This window comes from Bombina bombina, chromosome 8 (genome assembly GCF_027579735.1).
Source record: "Bombina bombina isolate aBomBom1 chromosome 8, aBomBom1.pri, whole genome shotgun sequence".
Classification (NCBI taxonomy): domain Eukaryota; kingdom Metazoa; phylum Chordata; class Amphibia; order Anura; family Bombinatoridae; genus Bombina; species Bombina bombina.
The window spans coordinates 63,360,705-63,373,609 of NC_069506.1; the positions used below are offsets into that span (position 1 = coordinate 63,360,705).

General features: G+C 39.4%; 1 protein-coding gene across 1 annotated transcript in view; it reads left to right on the forward strand.

Moving 5' to 3' along the window:
• The window catches only part of CHD5 (chromodomain helicase DNA binding protein 5), a 584,561-nt gene that overhangs the window by 391,913 nt on the left and 179,743 nt on the right, over positions 1–12,905 (forward strand). The gene's annotated exons all lie outside the window — the stretch shown is intronic.

A 12,905-nucleotide genomic window follows, 5' to 3' on the forward strand; every position in this document is an offset into this window, starting at 1 on the left:
CACTGAAATAATTTACAAACAGCTTGTGCAATTATGGCACAAATGGTTGTAAATGCTTCTCTGGGATCCCCTTTGTTCAGAAATAGCAGACATATATGACTTTGGCGTTGCTTTTTGGTAATTAGAATGCTGCTAAATGGCGCTGCGCATCACACGTGTATTATGGCTAGCAGTGAAGGGGTTAATTAGGTAGCTTGTAGGGAGCTTGCAGGGTTAATTTTAGCTTTAGTGTAAAGATCAGCCTCCCACCTGAAACATCAGACCCAATGATCCCTCCCAAACATCTCTCTTCCCTCCCCTACCCCACAAATGTCCCCGCCATCTTAAGTACTGGCAGAAACTCTGCCAGTACTAAAATAAAAGGTATATTTGGGCTTTTTTGTGCATTTTTTGTTAGCATATTTACATATGCTTCTGTGTAGGGATCCCCCTTAGCCCCCAACCTCACTGATCCCCCACCAAACAGCTCTCTAACCCTCCCCCTCTGACTTAATGTGCGCCATCTTGGGTACTGGCAGCTGTCTGCCAGTACCCAGTTTAGTGAAAAAAATGCTTTTTTTTTTTAAAAAAAATGTCCCTTTTCTGTAGTGTAGCTTCCCCCCCCCCAAGACCAACCCCCCACCCCTTCCAGATCCCTTAGATGCTTAAAAAAAAAAAAGTTTATTTCATTTTTTTTAACTTTTCTTTTAACTTTTTTTCTGTAGTGTAGCGGTTCCCACCCGCGCCCGCCACCCCCGTGCATGCGCCCGCGCGCCACCCCCGTGCATGCGCCCGTGCGCGCCCCCCGTCGGCTCCACTTCCGATCCCGCCCCCCTCCACCTTACACATCTCACCGATGGCCGCCCACCCGCCTCCCAAGTCGGCTCCCACCCACCAACGATACCGGCCATCGATGTCCGGTGCAGAGAGGGCCACAGAGTGGCTCTCTCCGCATCGGATGGCCAGACAGTGTTATTGCAGGATGCCTCGATATCGAGGCATCGCTGCAATAACCGGAAAGCAGCTGGAAGCGAGCAGGATCGCTTCCAGCTGCTTTCCACACCGAGAACGTGCAGGGTACGTCCTTGGTCGTTAACTGACATCCTTTAGAGGACTACCCTGCACGTCCTCGGTCGTTAAGGGGTTAAATGGCTGGCCCAGCTATTGCTGTCCTATGGGATTTGTATGTGGATGCGCATGTCGTGGTGACAGTGGAGGCGGAGCTCACTTGCGCAGCCTGGCCTGGACTGAGAGGGAATGCGGTATTCTTCCTGGCTCCACCTCGTGATTGAGACTCACACAGACTACACAGTGCAGTGTGCACTACACCGTGACCACTGTGAAACAGCATATGCCTTTCTCCCTTCAATACATCTTCATTAGGCATTAAAATACTTAAACGGATTAGTCACTAAATACTTGTACATTTACAGGCCCATTTATCAAGCTCCGTACAGAGCTTGAAGGGCCATGTTGCTGGCGAGTCTTCAGACTCGCCAGAAACACAACTTAAGAAGCAGCGGTCTAAAGACCGCTGCTTCATAACCCTGTCCGCCTGCTCTGAGCAGGCGGACAGGAATCGCCGGAAATCAACCCGATCGAATACGATCGGGTTGATTGACACCTCCCTGCTGGCGGCCGATTGGCCGCAAGTCAGCAGGGGGTGGCGTTGCACCAGCAGCTCTTGTGAGCTGCTGGTGCAATGTTAAATGCGGAGAGCGTATTGCTCTCCGCATTTAGCAAGGTCTTGCGGACCTGATCCGCAGTGTCGGATCAGGTCCGCAAGCCCTTTGATAAATTGGGGTCCAACTGTTTGTTTATCTATCATACATGCAAAGAATAAGTATTTATTGCTGAATCTATACAACTATGTGACTTAAAACACAACTGAAAATATGTTGTATGCATTTAATACATTCAGAAACAATACAAGTATATACTTTATTATGATTGTATCATGTGACTTTATCCCCTAGGATACAATTCCTAAACCTATCATAACTACTGTTGTATTTTTTAAGTACTTTTAAAGGCCAGTTTGTATATTCATTACATATTTATCCAATCAGATATTTTGCTTAAATAACTGTCAATCACCAAAGAAGATGTTTAAGGTTAAACAACTACCTACTGACAAACTATCATACAGTGAAGGATATTTTTTTTCTGATATAAACACTTTAATCATCTGACTTGCAAAATAGCAAAATAATGTCTTTATATATATGTGTGTGTGTGTGTGTGTGTGTGTGTGTGTGTGACCAGAGTGAATGCAAGCCCTGATGAACATCTACTTAAAAAGACATTTTTATTTTTTTTACACCCTGCCCCAAAAATATTATGTCTAAAAAAAGGCCTTAAACCTGGGGTGGGGTGGCAGCAGAATTTTGAGTGCCTAGGACAGCACAAAACCTAAATACGCCCCTGATATATATATATATATATATATATATATATATATATATATATATACACACACACACACACACATACATACTAGTGTCATACTAGTGTTCCCCCAGGACCTTTTTGGCGGGTGCACCACACAGCAGATTTCATTGACCAGATGGCTAAAATTTTAGCCAATATTAAGCTAAAATTAGCTCATATTAAAAATGTTACATTTTTATTGCATAAATTATCATTAAATAAACCCCACACCTGATTTAATTTAGCATGTACGCTAGCCTTTTAAGCGGAGCAATTTCAGTAGAGGATAGTGTATTTATGTGAGGATTAAAATTCATCAGATACCTTGTTTAATAATACACTCAATGTACGGCAACTATGCGTTTTTCCATCTACTTGTATTGATTTTATGCTGCATGAGATTTTTCAATTCCAATACAGCATGGAAGTCTGCTGATATGCAGTTGTGCTTCTCATTTTATTCATTTGTTGAAAAATGACTTAAGGGCAAAACATTATAAATGAGTTTAAGGATTTTCCTTTTTCATTTGCTTCTAATAAGCCTGCTTCTCAAAAGTGTGTTTGAAATAAAAAAAAGTATAATCAAATGAGGTCAGAAGAGCTTATGGATAAATTTAGGGGAACAAAACTCATATACACAGTAGTAGTTTATCATTGAGTTGACAAATGAGATTGTATTCTTACAATCCCATAATTACCCACTCAATAAATATAAAAAGCACATTCAGGTAAATTGGAACCTTGGCCTATATTTGTTTACAGCAACAACTCAGCTGTTGAAATCTATGTTTCTTTGCCTTTATACAATGTTGTTGTCATTTTTGTTGACACAGGGACAGTAACTCTACAAAGTTAATGACTTAAGCAATTTCTGTAATGCCTTTGCAGGGTTTAAACACACATTTTATTATTGTGCTTTTTCTTGAATATAACATATAGGTTGTGGTTAGGGTCTCTGGGTAGTAACTCTGGTACCTATATATAAGTCCCAAAAATTTTGGGATCAGAAGTTCCTTGATAAATGGCCATTGAATCAGCCATATGACATACAGAGAGTGGCAATGTGATACTTGAAGTTAAATGGCGCCATGATGAAAAAAGTGTTGACCCAAGATTTTCATGATGGCTCAATATCAGCAGCAAACCTAAGATCAAGCCTTCAGAGGTTTGGTCTAAATTGCACTCAGGTATAAGGTGGTTCACAAATGAGCTCTAAATGCAAATAACCTTCTCTAGAATTTTCTTTGGTGCTTAAACTACTTATTTAGAACTGTCTATTCACCAATTTCTACATCCACTATTTTAAGCTAATACGATTTGTATTATTTTATATGTATAGCCTTCTCACTCTCCCTCCCTCTCTCCATCCTTCCTCCCTCTCTCTCTGAAACCCTCTCATCGCATTCTTGAAACAAAGAAGACATTAAATCTATAAAGTCTACCTTTTGCGGGTAATTTCAATCAGCCCATTGCTAAAAACCGGAAAGGAATTTAGAAGAAGAAGAAGAAAAAAAAGAGGGATGGATAAGCGAATCAACAAAGTAGCAACGGACTTTCTCAATTATCTAGAGTCATCAAAGATATGGACTTCTAACTACCAATAGGCATGTGTTTGCATGAGGAATATTGGCGAGCAGCATCAAACCAGTAGTCAGGAACACTTCTGAAGAATACATTTAGTTCAAAAAGATGTATTCCCCATCACTTACGCTTCCATTACGACAGGATAAAATAAAGTTATAGAAAATGTTTGATAAAAACATTTCACAATGATCTGTTTGTATTAGCATGCATGTTTGGGTTATTATTATAGTTTTCCATACTGTGAAATACTGTGAGTGTGTTTGTGTGCAAGTGGCTGAACTCATAAAATAAAGTTACATTTGAAAGCTGTAAAAACTTAGCTGCTCTGTGGAGTAGGACACCGGTAATTGGAAGACATCCTCTGCAGGGCTTGGGTACTGAAGCAGGATACCAGCCATCTGCAGTGTACAGAAACAGGATGCCAGAGATGCAGTATGATGCCACAGGAAAGACTGGAAGCAGAGACAGGCTGGTACTAAGTCCAATCTTACAAAATACAAGGGAGATACAAAAGGGTATTTAGAGAAAAAGCCGGATTCAGGAACCAAACAGAATATTCAATTAAAGTCAGAGGCACTAACAACAGAAACAAGATGAACCACAATGTCAGGGCAGGGACTGGGCTGTGAGGCTGCCTTAAATAGCAGTGCTGATTGAGAAACTACCGGCAGCTGGCAAGCAGGTGGAGCCAGAGGGCTAGTCAGTGCAGGGAGCAGCACAAAGAAACACTCAGCCTGAGCCAGAGCCCTCCAGTGACGCAGAGCAACAGGCTGAGAGAGAACCAGCAACTGAAAGCCACAGGTTTAATCCCAGGCATGGGCGTGAAAGGAAATACCCATGATTTGAACATGTATACACCGTGACTTCCATGTTAACAAAGATGCAAGCTTTTAAAGCCCTAGATCTCAGCCCCCAGACCCAATAGCCCTCATTTAAAAAAAAATGGGGGATTGTCTTATACTTAAGGGGTCTTGTGTCCCTATAAGTTGTAGGCTTCTCCCCGCACTTGAGAGACAAGTGACCCTTATTTGAAAGGAGAGAATGTCTGCTGCTATCCAGTTATGATATTATATATAGAGGATCTTCCTCTCTGATTTAATCATAGGATATGAGACACCTCATATAAAAGAGGGAATTCCTCTCATTTAAAAGAAGGGCACAACACCATATTATTGTAGTTGTTCACATAAAAACATAGATTTTGATGGTAAATAAAAACCATAGGCCCAACAAGTCTGCCCAAAATGTCTTAACGTTTAATTTATGTAGTTTGTATGATAGCTATATGCTTATCTCAGGCATTTTTTAAATCCCCCACAGCGTTTATCATTACCACCTCTAATAGAAGTTTATTCCATGAATCTAGCACTCTTTCTGTGAAGAGGTGTTTCCGCAAATTACTCCTGAACCTACAGCCTTCAGCTTGAGATCATGACCCCTTGTTTAAATTTCTATTAATATACTTGAAAGTTACTATAATATAACCTATTTTATCCTCTCTAAGCTATACATATTTAGGAATTTGAGCCTTTCCTGGTAAGTTGGTGACCACATGCCCCAAATATGTACCTGTACAGTGTTTGATGAGTAAGAAGAGGTTCTTTTAGGGCCTCTATTAGTCCTCTAATCCGATCATTATAATGAGGACTCTCATACCGCTACCGTGAAAGCAACACTGTAGTCAAAAAACAAAGTCCAGTATTTAAAAAAATAAAAAAAATAAAAAATAATTACTTAATGTCTGCAGATTAGATCTCATGTCTACTTTACTATTTATATTTTTTCTTTTTTTTAGAAAAACATAAGTTTTCAATTATTGTTATATAATTTAAAATATACCACATTAAATATTAACACTATGTATATTCCTTTCCTTACACATTTTGGCCCATGTATATATATATATCCAAATAGGCACACACTCTCTGGATTTTTTAAAGTGCTATTTAATTTTCAAAACGACATGTGATGTTTCAAGGGATCTCATCCCTTCATCAAACAAAGTGAAAAAATTGTAAAACAACAACAAATTTATCAGGTGGCAAAGCCCGCCCCCCACCCCAATCAAAGAAGAACTGCCAAAATTTGAATTGCCCAATCAGGGCATACAGTGATGATGATGTCATTGTATACCAAAACAATCAATCATACATGAATTGATAAATGCAAACAAATAAGTAAATAAGTGAAAACAATATTAGGGCAGTATATATGTGCAATAATCAATCTAAATATACAACATAGATCCAAATATATTCATTAGGAAATAGTACCAATCATCAGTATTATCTCAAATAAAGCTATTTATATTGAAATATCTACAGAGCAATAATATTAAAATTACACACACACACACACACACACACATATATATATATAATCATCTGCATTCTTATTACAAGATGCATAAACCATTAACATTGGTGTTCTTGTCTACTTGTATCAGAAATCTGTCCCTTGGTATAATATAATTTTGTTTTTATATTGATCTTCAGTCTGTAGCAGTTTCTGGCAGAGTATGTCACCTTCCAATAGAGGACAAGCTGTTAATTTACTGAGATATTGTTTTGCAGTAAACAGGAAGCAAGCACCAGATCATCTGCATTCTCTATATTGTAATATGTTGCTAGCCAACGATTTTCTTTAATGAGAGACTGAAACACTCTGCCAGAAATGACTGCAGACTGCAGCAAACCTTTATAAATAAATCAATAATTATATGATTTTGGTGATAGTATAAGCTACGTTTTACATTTAGAATGTATAATGAGAGAAATAATTTGACTTAAAAAGACTGTATTGTTACTGTTTGATTGTTTATTTATTGTTATTGATGATGTTACATGTACATTTTACATAATATGTGAAAAATCAATAAAAAGATTTCAACAAAAAAAAAAAAGATTTTTTAAGTATCATATTTTATACTATTAATTGATACCGTTTAGACACACTTGGTCTCCTATTAGACCATTAAGCTTATTAGTTTTTAGTTTTCGACTGGCCAATCATATACAGTAGGTATGTTATGTATTCTGGAGGCTGCTGAGTATATATAAGGTAATTATTATTAGTAGGTTTTATATAACCTCTAAGAGACACATTTTAGGCTATAGATATAAATTCTGGATTATAGATACTACTATTATTATTTGTATTTATATGTATAATATATTTGAGTTATATGTTCAACATATTTTTTAACTAGTAAAGTTTATTTTTTACTATCTTGCCTAATTTAAATGATTTTTACTATTTTTGTAAGTAGTTATCCATTTTCAGACTTTGTTTTTAACATTATAGGCGCAACCACTCTAACTGTTTTTATAATTTGGCTCCTAAGTTTACATTCCAGCTTTTTCAAATAAACATACTAAGAGAACGAAGAAAATTTGATAATAGGAGTAAATTAGAAAGTTGATTAAAATTGCTTGCTCTGTCTGAATCATTTAAGTTTAATTTCTCTTGTAAGATGTATCTAGTCCACGGATTCAACTTATGGGATATTCTCCTTCCCTACAGGAAGTGGCAGAGAGAGCACCCACAGCAGAGCTGTCCATATAGCTCCTCCCTTAGCTCCACCCCCCAGTCATTCTCTCTGCCTGCTTAACTGCTAGGAAGGGCAAAGGGAGTGTGGTGACAAAAATGTTAGTTTTTATTTTCTCAAGCAAAAGTTTGTTATTTTAAATGGTACCGGTGTGTACTATTTACTCTCTGGCAGAAAAGGGATGAAGATTTCTGCAAGGAGGATGATGATCTTAGCATTTTGTAACTAAGATCCACTGCTGTTCTCACAAGGGCTGAAGAGTACAGGAAAACTTCAGTTGGGGGAACAGTTTGCCGGCTAAACTGCATTAAGGTATGTTCAGTCTATTTTTTTATAGACAGACTGTGTTATTTCTAGAAAAGGCTGGCAATATCCCCATGAGGGAAAGGTAAGCTGTATTCAGTAAAAGAGGAATCCAAGCTTGCATAAAGGGCTCATAGGTACTGGTGACACTAATAGGAAAAAACGTTTTGGTTTAATTACAAATAAAACGTTTTTTGAGGGACTTTAAGGGGTCTTTGTGGCTTGTTTAAGGGTTATTAACCCACATGGCTAGTTTAAGAAACACTCTGTGGTGTTTCTTTTAGGCACCATAACATCGAGTGAGGTGGGAGGGGCCTATTTACAGTTTATTTACCTCAGAAGCATCCAGCTACTTCTCCAGAGATTCCTGCTGTATTTGAGGGCTGTAAAGAGGTTTTTTCCCCCACAAATTATTCCTAAAGGGCAGGTAGGTGCCACAGCAGAGCTGTGGCAAGGTGCTGAACATTATTTTACCGGTTTTGAAGTTTTTTCAATCCGGTTTTTACATTAAGGGGTTAATTGTTTATTTGCATAGTGGTGCAAAGTTACTAAGGCTTTATGATGCTACTGTAAAAATTTTGTTTTGTTTACTGCTTTTTTACACTGTTTTGCAGAGTTTGTGCAGCTTTTTTTCTCTTAAAGGCACAGTACCATTTTTGTTTAAAGTGTTATTTTCTTTGATTAAAGTGTTTTCCAAGCTTGTTTGTTTCATTGCTAGCCTGCTTAACATGTCTGACACCAAGGAAAATCCTTGTTCTATGTGTTTAGAAGCCATTGTGGAACCCCCTCTTAGAATGTGTCCCACTTGCACTAATATGTCTATAAATTATAAAAAGCATATTTTAGCACTTAAAAATATTGCAATAGATGATTCTCAGTTAGAAGGAAATGAGGGTTTAGCATCTAGCTCTCCCCAAGTGTCACAACCAGTAACGCCCGCACAAGTGACGCCAAGTACCTCTAATGCGTCGAATTCATTTACTTTACAAGACATGGCCATAGTTATGAATAAAACCCTCACAGAGGTTTTCTCTAAACTGCCTGGTTTACAAGGAAAGCGTGACAGCTCTGGGTTAAGAACAAATGTTGAGCCATCTGACGCTTTAGTAGCCGTATCCGATATACCCTCACAATGTTCTGAAGTAGGGGTAAGGGATTTGTTATCTGAGGGAGAGATTTCTGATTTAGGAAAGACGCTCCCTCAGATAGATTCTGATATGACGGCCTTTAAATTTAAGCTTGAACACCTCCGCTTATTGCTCAAGGAGGTATTAGCTACTCTAGACGATTGTGACCCTATAGTGGTCCCAGAGAAAATGTGTAAAATGGACAGATACTTAGAGGTTCCTGTTTACACTGATCTTTTTCCAGTCCCTAAGAGGATTGTGACTATTGTTACTAAGGAGTGGGATAGACCAGGTATTCCGTTCGCTCCCCCTCCTGTTTTTAAGAAAATGTTTCCCATATCTGACACCATACAGGACTCGTGGCAGACTGTTCCTAAGGTGGAGGGAGCTATTTCTACTCTTGCTAAGCGTACAACTATACCTATCGAAGACAGTTGTGCTTTCAAAGATCCTATGGACAAAAATTAGAGGGTCTCCTAAAGAAAATTTTTGTTCATCAAGGTTTTCTTCTCCAACCTATTGCATGCATTGTTCCTGTAACTACTGCAGCTGCTTTCTGGTTTGAGGCTCTAGAAGAGGCTCTCCAGGTGGAGACTCCATTAGAGGATATTATGGATAGAATTAAGGCCCTTAAGTTGGCTAATTCTTTCATTACAGATGCCGCTTTCCAAATGGCTAAATTAGCGGCAAAGAATTCAGGTTTTGCTATTTTAGCACGCAGGGCGTTATGGCTTAAGTCCTGGTCTGCTGATGTGTCATCAAAATCTAAATTGTTGAACATCCCTTTTAAAGGAAAGACCCTATTCGGGCCTACACTGAAAGAAATTATTTCAGACATCACTGGAGGGAAAGGCCATGTCCTCCCTCAGGATAAAACAAATAAGATGAGGACCAAACAAAATAATTTCCGTTCCTTTCGGAACGTCAAAGGTCCCACTTCAGCTTCCCCTGCAGCAAAGCAAGAGGGGAATTCTGTCCAATTCAAGTCAGTCTGGAGACCTAACCAGGCTTGGAACAAAGGTAAACAGGCCAAGAAGCCTGCTGCTGCCTCTAAGACAGCATGAAGGGGTAGCCCCCGATCCGGGACCGGATCTAGTAGGGGGCAGACTCTCTCTCTTCGCTCAGGCTTGGGCAAGAGATGTTCACGATTCCTGGGCTTTAGGAATTGTGTCCCAAGGATATCTTCTGGAATTCAAAGATTCCCCCCCAAGGGGGAGATTTCACATTTCTCAATTGTCTGCAAACCAGACAAAGAGAGAGGCGTTCTTACGCTGTGTAGAAGAGTACCATCTTTCAAGATGGAGACTATTCGGACTATTCTTCCTCTGATCCAGGAGGCTCAATATATGACTACCGTGGATTTAAAGGATGCATATCTACACATCCCTATTCACAGAGATCATCATCAATTCCTCAGATTCGCCTTTCTGGACAGGCATTACCAGTTTGTGGCCCTTCCTTTTGGGTTGGCCACAGCTCCCAGAATTTTCACAAAGGTGCTAGGGTCCCTTTTGGCGGTTCTAAGACCGTGGGGTATAGCAGTGGTGCCTTATCTAGACGACATCTTAATTCAGGCGTCGACTTTCCAGCTAGCCAAGTCTCACACGGACATCGTGTTGGCTTTTCTGAGATCTCACGGATGGAAGGTGAACATAAAAAAGATTTCTCTCGTCCCTCTCACAAGAGTTTCCTTCCTAGGGACTTTGATAGACTCAGCAGAAATAAAAATATTTCTGACGGAGGTCAGAAAATCAAAACTTTTAATCACTTGCCGAGCTCTTCATTCCATTCCTCGGCCATCAGTGGCTCAGTGTATGGAGGTAATCGGACTCATGGTAGCGGCAATGGACATAGTTCCTTATGCCCGCCTACACCTCAGACCACTGCAACTATGCATGCTCAAACAGTGGAATGGGGATTATGCAGATTTATCTCCTCAACTGCATCTGGACCAAGAGACCAGAGATTCTCTTCTCTGGTGGTTGTCTCAGGACCACCTGTCTCAGGGAATCTGTTTCCGCAGGCCAGAGTGGCTCATAGTAATGACAGATGCCAGCCTGCTAGGCTGGGGTGCAGTCTGGAAATCCCTGAAAGCACAGGGCTTATGGTCTCGGGAGGAATCTCTCCTCACAATAAACATTCTAGAACTGAGAGCGATATTCAATGCGCTTCAGGCATGGCCTCAGCTAGCTGCGGCCAAATTCATCAGATTTCAGTCGGACAACATCACGACTGTAGCCTATATCAATCAGCAAGGAGGAACACGGAGTTCTCTAGCGATGATGGAGGTAACCAAAATAATCCGATGGGCGGAGGATCACTCTTGCCATCTCTCAGCAATCCATATCCCAGGGGTAGAGAACTGGGAGGCGGATTTCCTAAGTCGTCAGACTTTTCATCCAGGGGAGTGGGAGCTCCATCCGGAGGTATTTGCCCAGCTGACTCAGCTATGGGGCACACCAGAATTGGATCTGATGGCGTCCCGACAGAACGCCAAACTTCCTTGTTACGGATCCAGGTCCCAGGATCCCCAGGCGGTACTGATAGATGCTCTAGCAGTGCCCTTGTCCTGGCTTATGTATTTCCACCGTTTCCTCTCCTCCCACGTCTGGTTGCCAGAATCAAGCAGGAGAGAGCTTCAGTGATTCTGATAAACAACTTTCCAATGTATGTATACTATCATAATTACTTTAGTCTGTTGGCATAATTTATTGAAAAGCATACTTAGATAGTCAAATGCACATGTTTTGAGCACTATATGGCAGCAGTGATTAACATTGGTTTTAACATTGGACAGCAGTGTTTGCAACAATGTATAACATTGTTACAAATACTGTTGCAAACACTCCGAACATGTATTGAACTTGTACACTAAGCCTACTTAGCCATGTTCTTGAACGAAAAATACCAAGAAAACAAAGAAAAAAATGGTAAAAGTAGTTTAAAATTGTGTGCTCTATCCAAATTATTAATGTTTCTAGATATGTGCAGGCCAGAAAATTTTGTTTCAGATGAAATTTTCGTTTTGGATATTCAAGGAAATTCGTTTCCCTGATTATTTAGTTTTTGTTTAATTTTAAACCAAATTTTTGTTAAACATTTACATTCGTTTTCTATAAACGTATGTAAATGTTTTGAAGCCACAGATGAAAAAGTTTATCTGTAGCTAAAAATGACTTACCTTAACACGCTCTGGAGAGCGCATTAACCCGATGCTATTCTTGCTAGAGCCCTGGCCGAGCTAATACCTGGCTCTCAGTACCCAGGACCTGCACTAACTTTAATGCAGGTCCTAGGAGCCGAGAGCGCTAAGCCTCCTGTTTGCGCGGCCAAGGCTCGGGTTAGCACACTCTCCAGCACGTTAAGGTAAGTATTAACCCTTTTAAAGAAATTAAAGGAAACAAATTATTACTGACGAATTTTGTCAGTATTTTTCTTTTCTTTTTTTCATTTTAGTTGGTGCATTCATTTGGATTTTTGTTTTCCGAAAACAAATGTACGTCTAAAAGTTTTATATTGACTTTAAAGTCCCTTTGCGGTCGCAAAGTTATGATTTGATTCTGTTTTGTCATTACCAAAATAAAAGCTAAAGTGGATACTTAAAAAACCCACTAAAAACAGTAGAATTGAATAACTGACAAATACACAATAAAATTACAATGCAATAGCACGTTGAATTTGAAATGAGCAGTTTAATATTTCCTGGCAAATTTCAAAGTTAATCAATTTTTTCCTCCCCCTGTATCATGTGACAGCCATAAGCCAATCACAAAATGTATATATTTATTTACTGGGTACTTTTATACTTGCTCAGTGTGCATGTTTTTTAATGAAAGTATCTTGGAAAGTTTTTTGTTTTTTTAAATCTGAATCATGAAACTTTAAATTTGACTTTAATGGCCCTTTTCAATATTTAATAAAATTACGTCAGTTGC